This window comes from Phalacrocorax carbo, chromosome 3 (genome assembly GCF_963921805.1).
Source record: "Phalacrocorax carbo chromosome 3, bPhaCar2.1, whole genome shotgun sequence".
In the NCBI taxonomy this organism is placed as follows: Eukaryota; Metazoa; Chordata; class Aves; order Suliformes; family Phalacrocoracidae; genus Phalacrocorax; species Phalacrocorax carbo.
This window is the reverse complement of record NC_087515.1, coordinates 117,617,583-117,634,501: the sequence shown is the minus strand read 5'-3', so window position 1 is coordinate 117,634,501 and position 16,919 is coordinate 117,617,583.

Genomic DNA, 16,919 nt, shown 5'->3' with positions numbered 1-16,919 from the left:
AAATAATTTGGGGAACTCAGTGTAAATGTCTCCTGGGCAATCATTTCCTTCCATTTTTCTCCAGACTTTTGGACTGATTGGAACCAGTAGATATGCTATACCAGGCAATCTCAGTCTTGCTAGAGCAGAGCAACCAGAAGTCATAATAAAGGCAAAACAGAAGAGAGTTGAGATGGACAAATGTTAGAGGTGAAGCACTTATATTTATAGGTTATTTGAAGACCGCAGGAGGGCCAAATATGCACAGGCAGTTTTGGAGATGTTGTTCAACTGTGGGAGATGAGGGGACTATTAATGCTAGCCCAAAGCTGAGGGCCAAATGAGGAAAAAGCACAAAAGTTTGGAAAGAACATCTATGAAGAGTCTGACGTTATTTAGTCCACATAAAATATTTCTGTATGTATTTACAGTGGCTCTTAAGTAATGTATAAATATTTTTAGGAAAAATACTTTCATAAAAGAGCTTGCAATGTAAATCAATAAAATTAAGAGGGTGAGGGAAGATTGTCTCCATATTTTGGAGAAAACAAGAAGCACCAAGGTTTTTATGGCTTTTCCAGTCACAAAGGGAATAATCTGCTACATTTAGTAAATAATCCTAAGATTTCTGGGTCTTGGGCTCATGTAAAATACTAATACTGATACTAAATAATACTATACTAATAAAAGTTATGTAATAATACCTCCTTATTTCCATCAGTAGGCATAAAGATTGTATGAACATATTTAATGACATTCCCATTTAGCAGTTAAGGATAGTAAGGTAGAGATGACCAACTCTAAGGTCACCCCAAAGATCAGAAACAGAGATAAGAAGAGAAGCAAATGGTGGTACTCAGTTCAAGAACAGGGATACTACCTATCTAATCACCATGGATACTTACCACCATTTGCAATGCCCTATATACTGCTGTCTCAAGAATTACTTTCCTTTCGAATCTGTACCTATTTACACATTTAAATGACTACTCCTCTTATTACTACTGATATTAACAAAATATTATTCTAAAAAAAGGTTCTATGGAAATTCTATGAAAGTTATTAAGAAAACATGAAAGACATATTTCTGATAATTACAACACTGTAAAAAAGACCCCACCTTTACCTAAATTCATAAGTTTGATGTTTTAACTACATAGTTTTCTTTGTTCTTCAAGTTTCCATGCAAAAAAATGGACCCAAAGGCTAATCTTTTTCTGAGAACATTCAGGCTTTCAGGCAGATGTATAGCAGCTTCAAATCTTTTTTTTCTCAATTTAAAGAGGACATATTTCCATAAAACCCTCAAGAATAAAGCAGAACAAAAGTTATTAAATGTTTACTAAAAATCTCCACATATGAAGATTTCACAACCTGTTTGCATGTGTGATATCTTACATGCTGCAGCTGTAATATGTTCATTTACATTTAGTTTGGAATCTATTATAACCTTGAGATAATTTCCTTTAGGCTTGTTCTCTAGGTAAAAAATACTACATTTAAGCAGATTATTACTGTAACATAAACATAGTGTTAGTGCTTTTTCTTTATTGGATTGAATGTTCTTCAATACAGATCACTTGCCATTACAAAAACAAAAGAAAATATCCATCTTCCTCTAAAGAGGCTTCAACAAATCTCTTTTCATTTCTCTCTTGTATGTGAGAATATCCTTGCCTTATCTTTTATATTGTTTTTTTACCCTTTTTTCTTAACTGACAACAAAACCAATCTTGTTGTGTAAAGCTTCACAACCTCTTTAAACACAGTTCAGAGCATTTAGATTCTCATGGGCTAGCAGTTATAAGCCCAACAGTGTGATGTTTGCATTATGAATACTGTAGGTCAATGCTTGTTTAAAAGAAAAAAAAAAAGGGGGGGAAAAAAGAGGAAAAGTTCCCATTGGAATGTTGAACAAATAATCATGAAAATGTTTCATTTTTAACACTTTTAAAGGCTTTTCTTTATCAAAACAAAATCTGGGGACTAATTTGACCTGACAGAGTCCCTTTAGTGCATGGAAATTACATGCAATAACCAATTTTGACATCATATTTAGAACTATGGTGTCACTTTTTTGTATGTCCTTCACCTTGGTGTTAATGCTGCAGCATTACTAAGAACAAGGCAGATATTTTTCTAGTACCATGAAGAGTGTAATGTTAATATACTTAGAAGCAAATTTAGAAAGGATGAAAGCAAGAAAGGTCCTTGCTGACTTAAGACAATAGCTATATATTTTCTCAAAATAGATATAGATTTGTTCTCTTAGGATGCAGTTCCTTGTAGAAAATGTGTTCTGTTCACATAGCAGCTGTACTTTATGTTAGGACTGAAATTATTTTTAAAAACCCACTAGAGACAAAATACCTAAAAGTCTCTTTTTAGAAAAGAATATCAACTCAAGACATCATTTAAGCATATTGTTGACTGGTTTCCTGAACAAAGACGGACTGACATGGTATACTTAAGAGTATTTTTTATACACTATGAGCCAGAGTGATTTTGCTGACACACTGGTGGGGACTGACTGTTTTGGAACATGTCATTTTGTCTCCCTTTGGATCAAGAATTTGGCTTATTCTGTGTCTTAATAGCAGACTGGATGAGCCAGAAAATAATATCACCATGAGTTTTCCCTTTATGGACAGTAGAAAAGGACTAGAGAGAGAGTTTTCCAAAATGTGGACAAGCCTAGCTTGGCCAAAGGGTTGTGAGATGAAAGGTTATGTAAGAAAAGAGACAGACGGATCTTTCAATCTCTAGGAATTTTTATGAGTTTGTTCCAAGTTTAGTTTTTTCTCTTTAAACTACTAGATTCACAAAAGAAGCAGGAGGGATTCAGAAAGATTTAATTAAACAGGAAGGCTTAGTATCTTACTAAACCACTAACTTTGCTGTTCTGATTATTTGTCTTTTTGTACCATGCCCCCAGGTGCTAAAATTATTCTTTGGGAAATCTTCCCTGCTATTACCCATGTGTCATACTACCCATGACCCTTTGTAGAGAGCACAGCCCTGCACTGGGTACAGGGACTCACCCTTACACAACAAAATGGGAGTGTTAAATACATAAGAACATCAGTCGTAAAATTCAGCTAGCTCAGGAAGTGGGAGAGAAGGTCATGACTGTCATCTGGCAGTCACAGACAGAAAATATGTCTTGGGCTCTGACAGTTTAGCAAGCTCTGTCTCACAAAACAGTTCTGGGAGTAGTGGTGCCTAGATTTCACCTAGCTGTGAAAGAATGGTGTCCACATTTATTTTCACCTGGCAGACTGAATGTATATTTGCCTCCTCCCAGCACTGTACCAAACAGGTTAGAGGCTATGTGGGGAAGGAATTTTTCTTTTCTTGTTTTGACACTTTTGTTTTATATAAAAACTCTGGATTCAGGTCTCTGGTCTCCTAAAATATTGCCCTGCTATTAGCTATAGATTACTCAGATGTGGCAGTTAAGGAGGTTCTATCTCTCAAGGAATAAATGAATATTTGCTTGGCCAAAGAAAGAAACTATGTCCATACTACTGAATAAGTCCTGCCAGAAACCCTGGTTTGGTTCTGAGGCATGGCACAGCATGACTTGTGTCCACACAACTAAACTTTCTTATTTCAGAAGCAGAATGGTTAGATACATGCTGCCAGCTGGGTAGTATTCCTGTACAGTACTGTGGCATCGTTAAAAGTGCTAGAAAGCACCCAGACCAAAGACAGGTTTAATCCTGCAAGGAATCATGGGACTAACTGGTAAAAAGCAGGAAAAAATGTCTTCTTTTATGTAAGAGAATACCTGAACTACAAATCTCCAAATAGCATCAGCCTCAATTAAGTGTTTATTAGGTCTTAAACCCATCTGGGCATGTCTACCAGCATATGTATAAGTAACAAGAAAACCAAGGAATTTAATGCTGGAAGCTTAGAACATGGATAACACTGAGGGGTAGGCAACATTTAAATGGCACTTTAGAGCTTTCATGAATTTTGTTTTAAGTCACTAATTATAGTAAAAGCATTCAAATATGTCCCAGTTATAACAAGTACAATAATACTGTCCTGAATTTGCGGAGAGGCTGTGACCATGTTTCTGGTGTGAGATTTTCCCTTTCTTTTACAAAAGAAGAAGAAAAAGTAGCATAAGTACATTTGATGGACTTTAAAATGTCATATTATTATCTGTTTCTGGCAAACAGGGAAGGAACATTGTCTTAGAAATCTGCACAGTTTGTTCCAAATAATTTCCAGTTTTTAGGTAGCTCTTCAATAACCCAAGTTTGGACTTAGGTGGGATACAGTGTTTTCACATTCTTGAAGAGCTCTTGAAAAGTATGTCAGGATTCAAATACTGATTAAATGCAGAACATTTGTGTTGGTGTCTGGAGAAAAGGACCATCATGCTGAGCCAGATTTCTCTGCAAAACATGTCCGACTTATGTCTGTTATAATTTTCTTCCTTCTAGTGATAGAAGGGGAAATAGATGCCTAGTCCTTAACTATATGGACAACTTTACTCATACTGAGTTATATGCTACTTTTTGAAGAGCTATGTTGACTTAAATGAAGCAAGACCATTTTGGAAGGTACTGTTCACTGTGATAATGAGTACTGCAGTCTGGTCCTTAGCAATGTATCTGAGCATAATCCTATCATTTGTTCCAACCAAAACTGTCAATGTTTAAGAACTGTTTGATGGACCATCAATAAAATATGAAACACTCCTGAGTCCTCTGTAGTAAGAATGACTCATAATTATCCTGAAAAATTCCTGTACCTTATGTGGTTTTAGCTCCATAAAAAAATGCCAGGTTAAATAAGTAATTTTCATAGCTATTAGCACCATAGTTAAATATCTACATTAGCTGGGGCTTCAGTAATAAAAGTTCCTGACAAAACCTTTCCACCAGAGCTTGTTTTGTGAAATTCCATAGTTTCTAAGCAAATCAAGTCTCTAGATTAAAAACTCCAGTTCTAATGGGAAACATTAATCTGCCTGACATCTTTGGATGGGCAACATGGAAGCAGGGATGTGCTATACCAAAAAAGTTTCAAAGTGTTGCCCAGGAATGCAGCGATGGTGCCAGGTAAGCCAAAACTCACTTAGAGTTGAGCCTTGCAACAGACATCAAAATCAGTGAGAGCTTCTGATGTTATTTTAGTAGTAAAAGGTTGTAAGAAGAAAACATGCAGCTGTTGCTGAATGGGGCAGGTGGCGTAGTGACAGCAGGCGTGGATAAGGCTGAGGTACTCAATACCTTCTCTGCCTCTGTCTTCACCAAGAGGGTCTCCAGGCCTGTGATTACAGAAAGTGCTCAGAGACATACAAGCAGGGGGTAAGGATTAAGTCAGGGACTGTGTGAGAGAACTCAACCCAGGTAAGTCCGTGGGACCATATAGGTTGTGCCTGACAGTGCCAGTCAATGTCACAACAAGACCATTCTCTACCACCTCTGAAAGGTCATGGAGACAGGGGGAGGACTCCAAAGACTAAAGGAAAGTACACGCTATGCATCTTTTTAAAGAGAAGCCCAAAAGGATGATCCAAGGAACTACAAACTGGTGAGCCTCATTTTGGTCCCTAGGAAAATCATTGAGCAAGTCCTCTTGGAAGACATTTATGGGTATTTAAAGGAGAAGAAGGTGACTGGGAACAATCAGCACAGGTTTACCAAGGATAACTCATGCCTGACAACCTGACTGTCTTCCGTGAAAAGTAAATAGACTTGTGGATGAGGTAAGAGAAGTGGATGTTGTTTACCTGGATTTTAGCTGGGCTTTTAACACTGTCTCCCTAGCATTCAAGCCAGGATGCTACACCTTGGACAACTAGATGGGTAAAATACTATTCGATGGTTGGGTTTAGAGGATGGTGCTTAATAGGTCATACTCTTTCTGGAGGCTGGTAACTAGTGGAGTACTGCAGGGATCTGTCATGGTGCCTGTCCTGTTTAATATTTTTACTGGTGACCTGCAGGAGGTGTTGGAGCCCAGTCTCATCAAGTGTGCAGATGGCAGTTGTGCACAAAACTCCCACCAAACTAGGGGGACTGGCTGATACTCTGAATGAAGGGCATTGACAGATGACAGAGCTCTTCACAGTAGCACATGGTGGGAGGATGAGCAACAAAGATAAATCGAAACAAGGGCAGCCCAGACTGGATATAACAAAATACTCTTTCCCCATGAAGACAGTGAAGCAGTGGACCAAGCTGACAAGAGAGGTAGTGCAATCTCTGTCCTTGGAAATTGTCAAGACCTGACTGTATAAAGACCTGGTCTGACCCCATAGCCGACCCTGCTTTTGCCAGAAGACCCAGAAGTTTTGCCAGAAGTTTTACTAGAAGACCCTAGAAGTCCCTTCCCATCTAAATTATTCTAGGATTCTATGAGTAGAGTCACAACACAGAACTGTGTACTGGCTTTTCATATAATTTATGAAGCAAAAGTGATGATGGCATAGGTTGGTTTTAGTTATTTCTGCCAGAGAATTTTGTGTGTGATGGGCTTTAGGTCTTATTGTTATCTTCATCTTTCGACAGTTTTACACTCTGCTTTATTTAGATGGTGTAATTGGTTCTAGTTACGGGCTTGGTTGATGAAAACCACCCCGCCAATAAGCAAGTTTAAAGGGAAAAAAGGCAAAATGCTATTAATCAAAGCACAGGTTCCCTCTCAGATATTAGCAGAGCCAAACACAATGCATAGAAGTGAATTGACCTAACAAGAAAGAGAAGCAATGATTTCAAGAACACAGCTGGTTTATTTCCCAGTGACGAAATATACAAAGAGAATACAGGCCCAAATGTCTAAGGAAAGGAAAGATGTTTTAGTAGCTTGGCTTTATCCTGCATTGGCTGTCCTGAGTCAGGCTTCTTTGAAAGCGTTCATTATCATAGCTAAAAAAAAAAAATAATTCAATGCAGAGGGCTGCTTTTTTTTTTTTCCCTAAAGTGAACTAGTTGTTTCAGAATTTCCAGTGAAAAGTAAGCATGGTCTCTTATTCATTGTTTCTCATAAAGAATAAAAATAACTCCACTTCTGGCCATTACCATTCCACCAAAAACTTCAGAAACTTTTCAGGCCTAATGCTGTAGCTTTGAAGCCAGTGGGAACAAGATCATAGTCTCAAAACACAATGTTTTGGCTAGATGTTGTCACACAGTTGCTCACATCTTTGTTATTTTCTATCAGTAAGACTAGTGTTTCATACTTTCTGAAAAGAGATTGCTGTTGGTTTCTGAAGCCTCTTGGGGGCTGGAGGAAGGGGTTTCTATCTGTATATCTGTCTAGAGACTTCTTCCACTGAAATCTGTCGGAAAGTGTAACTTGGCTTCTGTAGCTTTAAAATAGGTTTGATATCAATTGTTTCCTGTAGCTACTAAGACTGTGTCCATAATAGAAAATTAAGTGCACTCACGGCTGCTCTCTGGCACTGCACCTAACCAGCATAGAAAGGCCTGCATCCATTTTATTGAGTCCTTGTGCCCTCAGACACTGAGCAGTCGCACCCAAACTGCCCGTTAACAACAGCCTCTGGCCCCAACTCACTCTAAAACTGGTTTGGATGGCAATAGCTCATCTAGGTCAAAACCAGCCAGGGACCATCCAAACTTGTTTGCATTGTAGGCAACAAAGTGGCAGGGTATGTTCCCTTCTACTGTTTAATTTATTAGTGTGCATAACTTCAGGGTACAATTCATCTACCTTAATGTAGACATCTGAAAGTTCAACATTTAAACCTCTGCTAGTTACCCTGGCTTCCTGTTATACTCAGTGGAAGCAAATCCAGGCCACAATTCATCTGACCTGTCTTGTGTACTTAGCTCAATAAGATGGATTGCAATCTGGGAATGCCCATTTTTTCTTCTGACTATAAAGTGAGTCTGAGGTCACCAGGTCAGACTTAGACCTCTAACTGTTAGGCACCTGAGATAAGGTGAGACAGATAGCAGCCTAATACATACTAATAAGTTTATCAGCATATCTCTCAAGTTAAGATACACCTTTAGAGACCATGTAGATTAAATTATAAGTTTTTACTCAAGAAAAACAGTGGAAATACTTACTGAGAAGTTTCCCTGTCAAAATACCTAAATGGTTCTCAACAGAACAGAAAGTGGAAGGGTGAAAAGTTTTTTTTCTGGAAGTGTTCTCCAGAACTGTAATATTCTCTCACATCACTCCCAGGAGTATGATGTAATTTATCAACAGACATGCTGCCTTCATTCTTGTTCTAAGCATGGAGTAATACCCATTTCATTCATTTTTTTTCTCAAATGGGAGCAAGGCTTGTGTAGCTGGGAGGTTCTACCTGAAGCTGTAGGATTTCATTTCTGTCTGTGTCTGGAGAAGTCTGGGCAGCTGCAGAGGATGATGAGGTCAGGACTCTGCCCTCCAGCAGCATAATTGAGACAGTTTGGCTTAAGTTTCATTAATAACCCCTCTTCCACTCTGACCTTCAGTCATAATAAATACCTGGGAACCGTAGCTGTTGATTACATTTGCAGTTGATGCCAAGTTATATCATTTCTATTACCATTAATGTAAAGAAAATATTTGTGTCTGAAAATAAGTCACACTGCAGCCTGTACCCATTTTTTTGCAACCCTTAGTCTTTGTTACCTTCATTAGATATTTTTCTAATGATAATTAACTGGGAAAACATGACCTAAGTAAAGTTATCAAAGGAGAGCAATTATGGGAACATGTGCCATATTATTCCAATTAGGTAACTGCTCATGGTGGTTTTGCTTGGTAACAGCACAAAACTACCGTTCAGCTCACTATTCCCACTGTTACATTGATAAATGATCCCAAAGCTGCCCTTCATTCGACAGGTCTGTTTTTGGACAAGGGCCAGACAAAACAAAATCACAAGATTTATAAGTACCTCAGTGGGAGGGTAAGGAAGATCTGAAGGGCATGAGCCCTGCTCTGTCTTCTCAGAACAAAAGCTCAAGAAAAATACTCCTGGTGGACCAAATCCTAAAGACTCCATTCAGTCCTTAACCAGCCATCATTCAGGCAAGCTTTTGCAGCCATTAGTATGGATATGTCTGAAGAAATACACAACTGAGGGTTAAATTGTGATTCGTGCTTTTTGTTGTGGGAGGACAAGAAATTCCAGGACTTGGCAGTACAGTATTTCCCCACAACAGCTTTCCTTATGTATGAATAGACTTGTGAAACAAGAAGTAGAAAGCAAGTATTGCCATGACTTCATGCCTCACTTCAACTCTGAATCACCATGAAATGCAAGGGACCAGCATTGTGCATCCCCCTGATGTACAGACAACAAATACTGAAACAGTTAGTGCTTCCCTATATTTGCCCTTCCTTCTTCCTCTCTAGGCAGTGGTATAAATGTTATCAAACCCAGTCTGGAGAAAGACTTTTCGGCCACAGACCTTTGTGGACTCTGTTGATTGTAATGAAATTGGAAGACTTCACACTCAAAAATCTGGTGGAGGAACTTTAATCTCAGAAAAAGATGCCTGCAGTAGCAGAGTATTATAAAAAATTTACCTTCTTTGGGAGAACATGGTCTCAAAGAGAAAATAGCAAAGACAAAAGGAAAGGATAGGAAGTTAGCACTATGGTAAGAGGTTAACGGACATGATCTTACAATTAAAGATATTTACCAGAGAAATTTGAACCCCATTATGCTTTGGCTCATGGTACATAAGGAAGAACTGTTTTACATCATCAAAGACAAAAACCAGGTCTATAGGTAAGCTTTAAGAATAATAAACATCCTGAATTCAAGAATAAGTCTGTCAAATGAAGGGATATTGATTTTGGAACGAGGAATATTATGTCAAACAACATTAGTTTAATTGATCTGAATTTAGTTTAAGTACTAAAAGCATTTATATACAAACAGCAAATGAAAATTAACTGCAGCTGAGTCCCTTGATTCTCAGATTATACAATATGCACAAGCAACTGAAAGTTCTTGCAGGAATCCCAGCAGCATGGTCTGGGTTCTATTCCCATAGCATGACTCAATAGAAAAGCAATATGCTTTCTTTCAGAAAATATGAATATTTAAAGCCATGTTTTGACTTTTAAAAATACACAAAACTTCTTCTTTCCCCCCCCCAAAAATTATAATAAAATGCAGAAAAGACGCTGGAACTATGAAGATTGTTAACACGGTTTAGATCAAATATTTCAGCTTCTGGAATGAGCCATCCAGGAAAAATTCATTCCTTCTGAAACAAAAACAAATAGATTCAGTTGTTGTTGTGTTTTTCCTTCTACTCTCACTCCGCTACTTACATTACCTAGCTATCTTATTACATTACTTAGCAATCTTAGGTACCTCAGAGTCTGCATTTGTAGGAACTGATGCACAGAACCTAGTGATACTGAATGCTAAAAATGTTGCTGCTGTTACCCAACAGAGAAAAAGTTCTTCCAATACATTATTACACTTTCTATTTAATGACCTCTTTTTTTTGAAGTGGGAAGATTTTTTGAGACTTTTTCCTTTCCTTTCCTTTCCTTTCCTTTCCTTTCCTTTCCTTTCCTTTCCTTTCCTTTCCTTTCCTTTCCTTTCCTTTCCTTTCCTTTCCTTTCCTTTCCTTTCCTTTCCTTTCCTTTCCTTTCCTTTCCTTTCCTTTCCTTTCCTTTCCTTTCCTTTCCTTTCCTTTCCTTTCCTTTCCTTTCCTTTCCTTTCCTTTCCTTTCCTTTCCTTTCCTTTCCTTTCCTTTCCTTTCCTTTCCTTTCCTTTCCTTTCCTTTCCTTTCCTTTCCTTTCCTTTCCTTTCCTTTCCTTTCCTTTCCCTTCCCTTCCCTTCCCTTCCCTTCCCTTCCCTTCCCTTCCCTTCCCTTCCCTTCCCTTCCCTTCCCTTCCCTTCCCTTCCCTTCCCTTCCCTTCCCTTCCCTTCCCTTCCCTTCCCTTCCCTTCCCTTCCCTTCCCAGTTTTCTAAGTTTTCCAAGTTTTCTAAGTTTTCTAAGTTTTCTTTGGATTGGCTAAATTAATAGGATTCTAAAAAAGTCATGTAAAGAAGTCCAGTTGCCACTTAGCATTCTCAAGTACCTAAATTACTTATTAAAATAGGAATAATGCTCTAAAATTTCTTGATCTATGTTTGTGAACATGTTGAGATACTTCAACCAATGAGAGTTCAGAAAATCTGAAACTTTCAAAATTCTACCTATAATCACCACATTAATTATACTAATAGTGTAACATAAAAAATAGCTATTCATATTATACAATTATAATTGTGTCCTTAGTGTAGAAAAAAACTTAATGTTGGAATTCATCCTTCCTACTAAAGGTACCCAAGACTTGTCAGATGAACTGTATGTCTGATTTGGGAATAGGTGACTCATTTTAAATGACTAGAGAATAAATCCCATCTGCAACAAATGACAGTTCATGGGGCAAATAACCAAAACTGTTACCTGAATGATTAACTGAATGATTAAAAAACAAGGTTTTAGACCAAGTTCAGACTTCTAAGGTCTCTCTAAATATTTCTTTATATATCTTTATCTCATATAATTAATGTAATTTCTTATTGGTTTTCTTCCCTCTGCTTTGAAGTCAATGTCAATGCCAAATATGTAGGCACAAAAATCTTCTCCAGAGTTATAATAATGATTTGCACAAATATTTTTTGCTCATACCACTCATTATCCATATATCACAGTGAAATGTTAGGATAACATAAAAGGATTTCATTTTTTACATAGCAGTGCCGAGTTTATTTCCAAGTCTTATGGTTCAGATTGTGTCAAAACACAATCTATACATCTGCTGAAGAATTTACTGGTGAAATATCTGGGCATTCCACTTCCCAGCCGCTTTCAGGGTCTGTCTTAATAAGTCAGGAATTTGAAGCCTTTTATGAAAGTCTGTTGTGCACCTCACTAAAGTACCAGTGAATACTCCTGTCAATAGCTTGACTTGCTAAGGAGTGGTTCACTAGTTTAATTATTTACAGTTGATCCTATTCTTGCTTCAAATGTGTCTTCTCACAAGCCTAGTGCTTTGGTTAAGACTGACTTGAAGCCCATGGGTTGGCCAGGGAAGTTTGACCTGCCATATGAAGTGAAACAGGCAAGATCCAGAGGCACAAAGAAACCCAAGAAAGCAAGGTTGTGTCGCTGAGAAAGATGCATTAGGAGCTTGCTGAACATCGGTGCTGATTGCTGTTGAGAGAAAGAATAAAGAAGCATGGCAAGTCTCATTTTGCCCGTATAAAAGTTGTGTAACCTCTTACATGTGAGTTTTTCTTCTTGGTTTCAGAAAGTGTGCTCAAGAATTCATGGGCTAAAGGGCCACGGGGACACATGTAAGAACTACTGCTCCACTGAGCCGGTGATGAGCTTGGCAAGGTTCCTAAAAAATATCAGAAGTTTAGCTAACAGGGGAAGGGTTAACTCTCTGCACCAGCTTCCGAACAATTCTTCAGCTTAATTCAGTGGAGTACCAGTTTACATCAGCTGTGCATCCACTCTGCTGATTTTGTAAAGAGGTCAGTAGCTATCAGTAAAGTAGGATATTCTTTTTTTTTCCTAATATTATATCAGAACTATGTTGAAGTCTTTCACACTGTAAACTTATGCAACCTACCTGCCATTCGCTTAGGAGGAGGTGAGTTTCTGCTTCCTCTGTCAACAGCTGCTCCCACCAACAGTGCCTTATATTTATGTGCAAATCCAATTTAAGCATCTTTTGCATGAGAAAATGTTTCTGTAGACCGTCATAGACAAAACAACCCACTGATCTGAAGCTGTTTATTACTGCAATGATGTAAATTGCCATCTAAGAGAAGCTAGGCAGGTAGCATCTTGTTAATATTAATGGTCTGAAAACTATTCTACAAGAAATCTCAGGTAAAACATGGCATGATTCTTACAGTACTGTTTTCCTCTCTTGCCTTGTTAATCCTTCCATTTCTCTTTTCCCTACTTCTTGATTTGAATTCCATTCCAATTTTGCGTTAATACAGAGACTATTAATTGTCACATATATACAAAAACTAACACATTTCAAGCAGAACTCTGCTAAAACAGTAGCAGTTGTATCACTAAATTTGATGCCTGGCTCTCTTGGGAATGCTAATTGCCAGGCTGCAATTGTTCTAATGTGTCAGTATAGGTTGAAGAGCAAAGAGCTCAGGTAGACTCTGAGATTATGTCTATAGCAACAAATTAAACACTGCCAGGGCCCAAACCCAGGTGCCAGAACTAGATTTTCTTGATTACTAGGGCAAATTTCAACACACATTTTGTCAGTCTACCTAGAATTCTCAAAAAATTGCCCAGCACAGTTTGGGAATCAAACCACTCGAAACAGTCAGTTCTAGTATAACCATTTTGTTTTGAATGATGAGACATTTTTATAGCATGGTTTAGCTAGACTCTTCAAGTTGGCCTCCATGCCAGAAAATAAATCCTAGTACTGTTAAAATACCAGTACAGGCATAACTAGCAAAGATGTAACTACAGCCCAGTGAATTTGTGTTACAGTTAATGCAATGTCAGGGAACTGCAAAGCCTGGTTGTACTAGTCTTGGTACAAATTCAACATGTCACCACATCATTGCTGTATGTGCAATGCAGGCATGATTCTAAACCTCCAGGTTAATGATATTACAATGAAAATTAAGTTCTAGCTGATGTAATTTTTTTCTATAATGTGTAGCGAATAAACCTGCCAGAATTCAGGATAGTAACTAAGTATGAATTACTGTATCGGGTGCACGCTCTTAGTTGTCATTTTGCTAAGGAAGTTTTGGCATTGTGCATTTGACTGCCATAAGCAAAGTGTTCCTTTATAGAGCCTCCTGCAGACAACAACAGGGTGGTGGAGAAACCACTTGGCAAGAGAAATACCTTTCAGTCTCTGAAAACACTGATTCCTCAGAGGTTGACTTATTTACATACCTTTTCCCAGGGAGAAAAGAATGCCAGAGACAGGTAAGGAATGAAACTCACATAAATGCCTGGCATACATCATGCCACACTGCACAATCATGCAGAATAATCATGTCAAGCTTCTTAATACATGTGTCCATAGTAGACCTGCAAAATGGTTTAGTTGGAGTAGCTGTGACCTTAAAAAGCATTTATTCATCTTGAAGATAATCAGATTAAGGAGGTATATTCACTGAAATAATTTTAAAACATTTTTACAACCAACCTGTCCAACCCAGTAACCTCTTTGTTCTTTAATGCAACATTCTTTTCCTGCATTTTAAGTGTAATATAGATAGGTATAGCTATTTATAAAGCTATATTGGAGGTCAGGAGAAACCTCATCAAAGCTGGTAGGTGTAAGAACAGCCCTTTATTCAGAAGCATATCAATGGAGACAAACAGCTGAAACAATAATCACCCAAATTGTAAGTACACGCAATGCCATACTGGAAGTAGGAGGGGTTCACTTTAGATCAATAGCACACATAAGCACAGAGATAAGAACTGATTGCTGCTGTGTGTAGAACAGAAATGGCACACAAAACAAGAAACAAAGGAGCAAAAAAAGCCAAAGAAGCTGTAGATACACAGCCCTGCAATGAAAATTATAAGTAGGAGACAATAACTAGAGCATTTATTATATGTTTGCATGTACATATGCTGAAGGCTAAAGCTGCCAAGAAAATTGTGTGGGCATTATTTTTTTAAATTATCTTGTCAGCTAAGGAAGTAAGATATTTTTTCTAAGGGTAGAGAATTTAATTTCAAGCTTCTTCAGCACTCATGTCCACAGACTTGTACAGATACCCCAAAATGCCAGTAGGCTTTACTTTCCTTCTGTCCTTCCAAGGGCACCAAGGAAGCAAGATTTCCTCATGCTAAGTAAAAGGGATGTTCTTTTTCTTGTACCAAAGTCCCATTTTGGTGTCAGAATGTGAAGTTTCATTAAAATCTGACTTTATATGTGCCCATATCTAGCTGGTTCATTTATGTTTAGAGAAAAGAAATTGTTAGGAAGAATTTGGATAACAAACAGAAATAAATGTTTCATTTAAAATGATTTTTCATTTCTAAATGAATGTTATCTGATGTAATAAAAAAGTTGAAGCAAAATACCTCTGTGTTATCAAAACACAACATTTTGACTGACTCAAACCATTTTTGTTATGGCTGCTTTCAAATGGTTTGAAATGAAAGTGTATTTTGGAATGGACGAATTTGCAAAACTTAGATTTCCAAATTCCTATTCTGCTTAGAGTGATAAATGATCCATCTTCAGTAAATAGGGACTCATAGATATCTACATAACCATGATTGCAAGAAATGTAATTTGCATAACAGTCAGATTTTCCATCTCTCCCTTTTTGATCTCTGCAGTAACAATGAATCCACAGATTAATTGTTATAGGCATTTTACTTTCTGAATCCTACCTAGGGACCTTAGTAGAGACTTAAACTCAAATCTTTCTGTCCAGAGAAATCCTTCTGCTTAATCTTCTACCAGTATAGCTGTGACCTTAATATTTCAACAGAATTGTCTTTGCTCTTCAATACTCTGCAAGAGATTTCAAAAACATACATGATTATGGATTGTAAATAATCATTCAGTAACAGCAACAGTCTTCAATCAACATTATGATGCCATCATGCTCTGAGATGTCAAAAAGTACATGGCCTAAACTGCTTACAGATAAATTTATGCTGAACACAAAGTCTGGAGGTAGCCAAAGACTCAGGTGAACTCACTTCTGGTTAAGTACTGCTCCTGTAAAAGCAAAATAAACCCCCCCACCCACACACACACATGCACACTCATATGTATAATAACATCTCAAATCACATACAGAAAGATCTGATGTTTCCAACAAAGAAAGCCAGTTCAGTGCCTGGAGTTTCTCTTTTCTCCCAGGTCCTTTCCAATAATATTTGGCTCAAGTTCAGCATGTTACAGGGCTCCCAAGCCTCTTTCCCAGATATATCTGTCTTGTCTCTCTGGGTAAAGGAAACTTATTTCTGGCTTTCTGTCAAGCTCCCCACAACCTTATATTACCAAACAACAATGTTGAAGGCAGGAATGCATACTTTTGCTTTGATTTCCACAGAGAATCATAATTCTTCTCTGCTTCTCTCTCCCCTCCTCCCCTCCCCTTTAGGTGACAAATGGCTCTCTAGAAGTCACCCATCTCTTCATTTTGACCTTCTTTTCACCTCCTCCATTTTTTTCCTCTGCCCTGGCCAATACCAATTTGGGTAATTATTCTGCCCACAGTACGTAAAATTCTCTCTTTTGTTGTAGTCAAAGATAATATCCTTCTCCTTCTGTTCTTAAATGTAATGTTATGCCTTGATAAATCATTACTGTGGTTTACCCCAAAAGGGAAAGAGTGAGCAATTGAGGACTGATATCTTTTTATAAAGTCATTGCAGTGTTTAGGGATCCTTTGGGATGAGTAGTGTCACATTATTAGTCCTTAATCCCTAGTTGATTTGCATTACAACTATTATTCTCCCAGTTTTTTAAAGGGTGCTTATTTATTTTATAGGGAATTAACACTAAAAATATGTAAAACTTTGCCCATGGAAAAATGAAAATAGCCATAGCTTTGGAAATATATTAGCAACCTGAAATTCTAGCTGTTCTAAATACAGCACTGAAGAGACAAGAAATCCAAACTGTGACATTTTCCTCTTTTTCTCCCTAAGCGTGCATCCATATATTTCTTTCTTATTACAAATGTTTACAGGCACAAAAGAGGTGACAGCCCTTTTTTTCAGCTTTCATCTTCAGAAAGAACCAATACCTTTTCTGCAAACTTGAGTCCATCTTAAATAGTATTTCTCTTATTATGCACATCAAGTCATCAAGTCATGGCTTGGGTTGAAACACTTTGTAGATGAGGACAGCTGTTTGCTATGAAGGACCCATTGTTATTTTTGAAACAGATGCTTTGATTTGTTGGAAAGAACTAATATATGCTGATTTTAGCCCCAATCCAGTATGACACACAA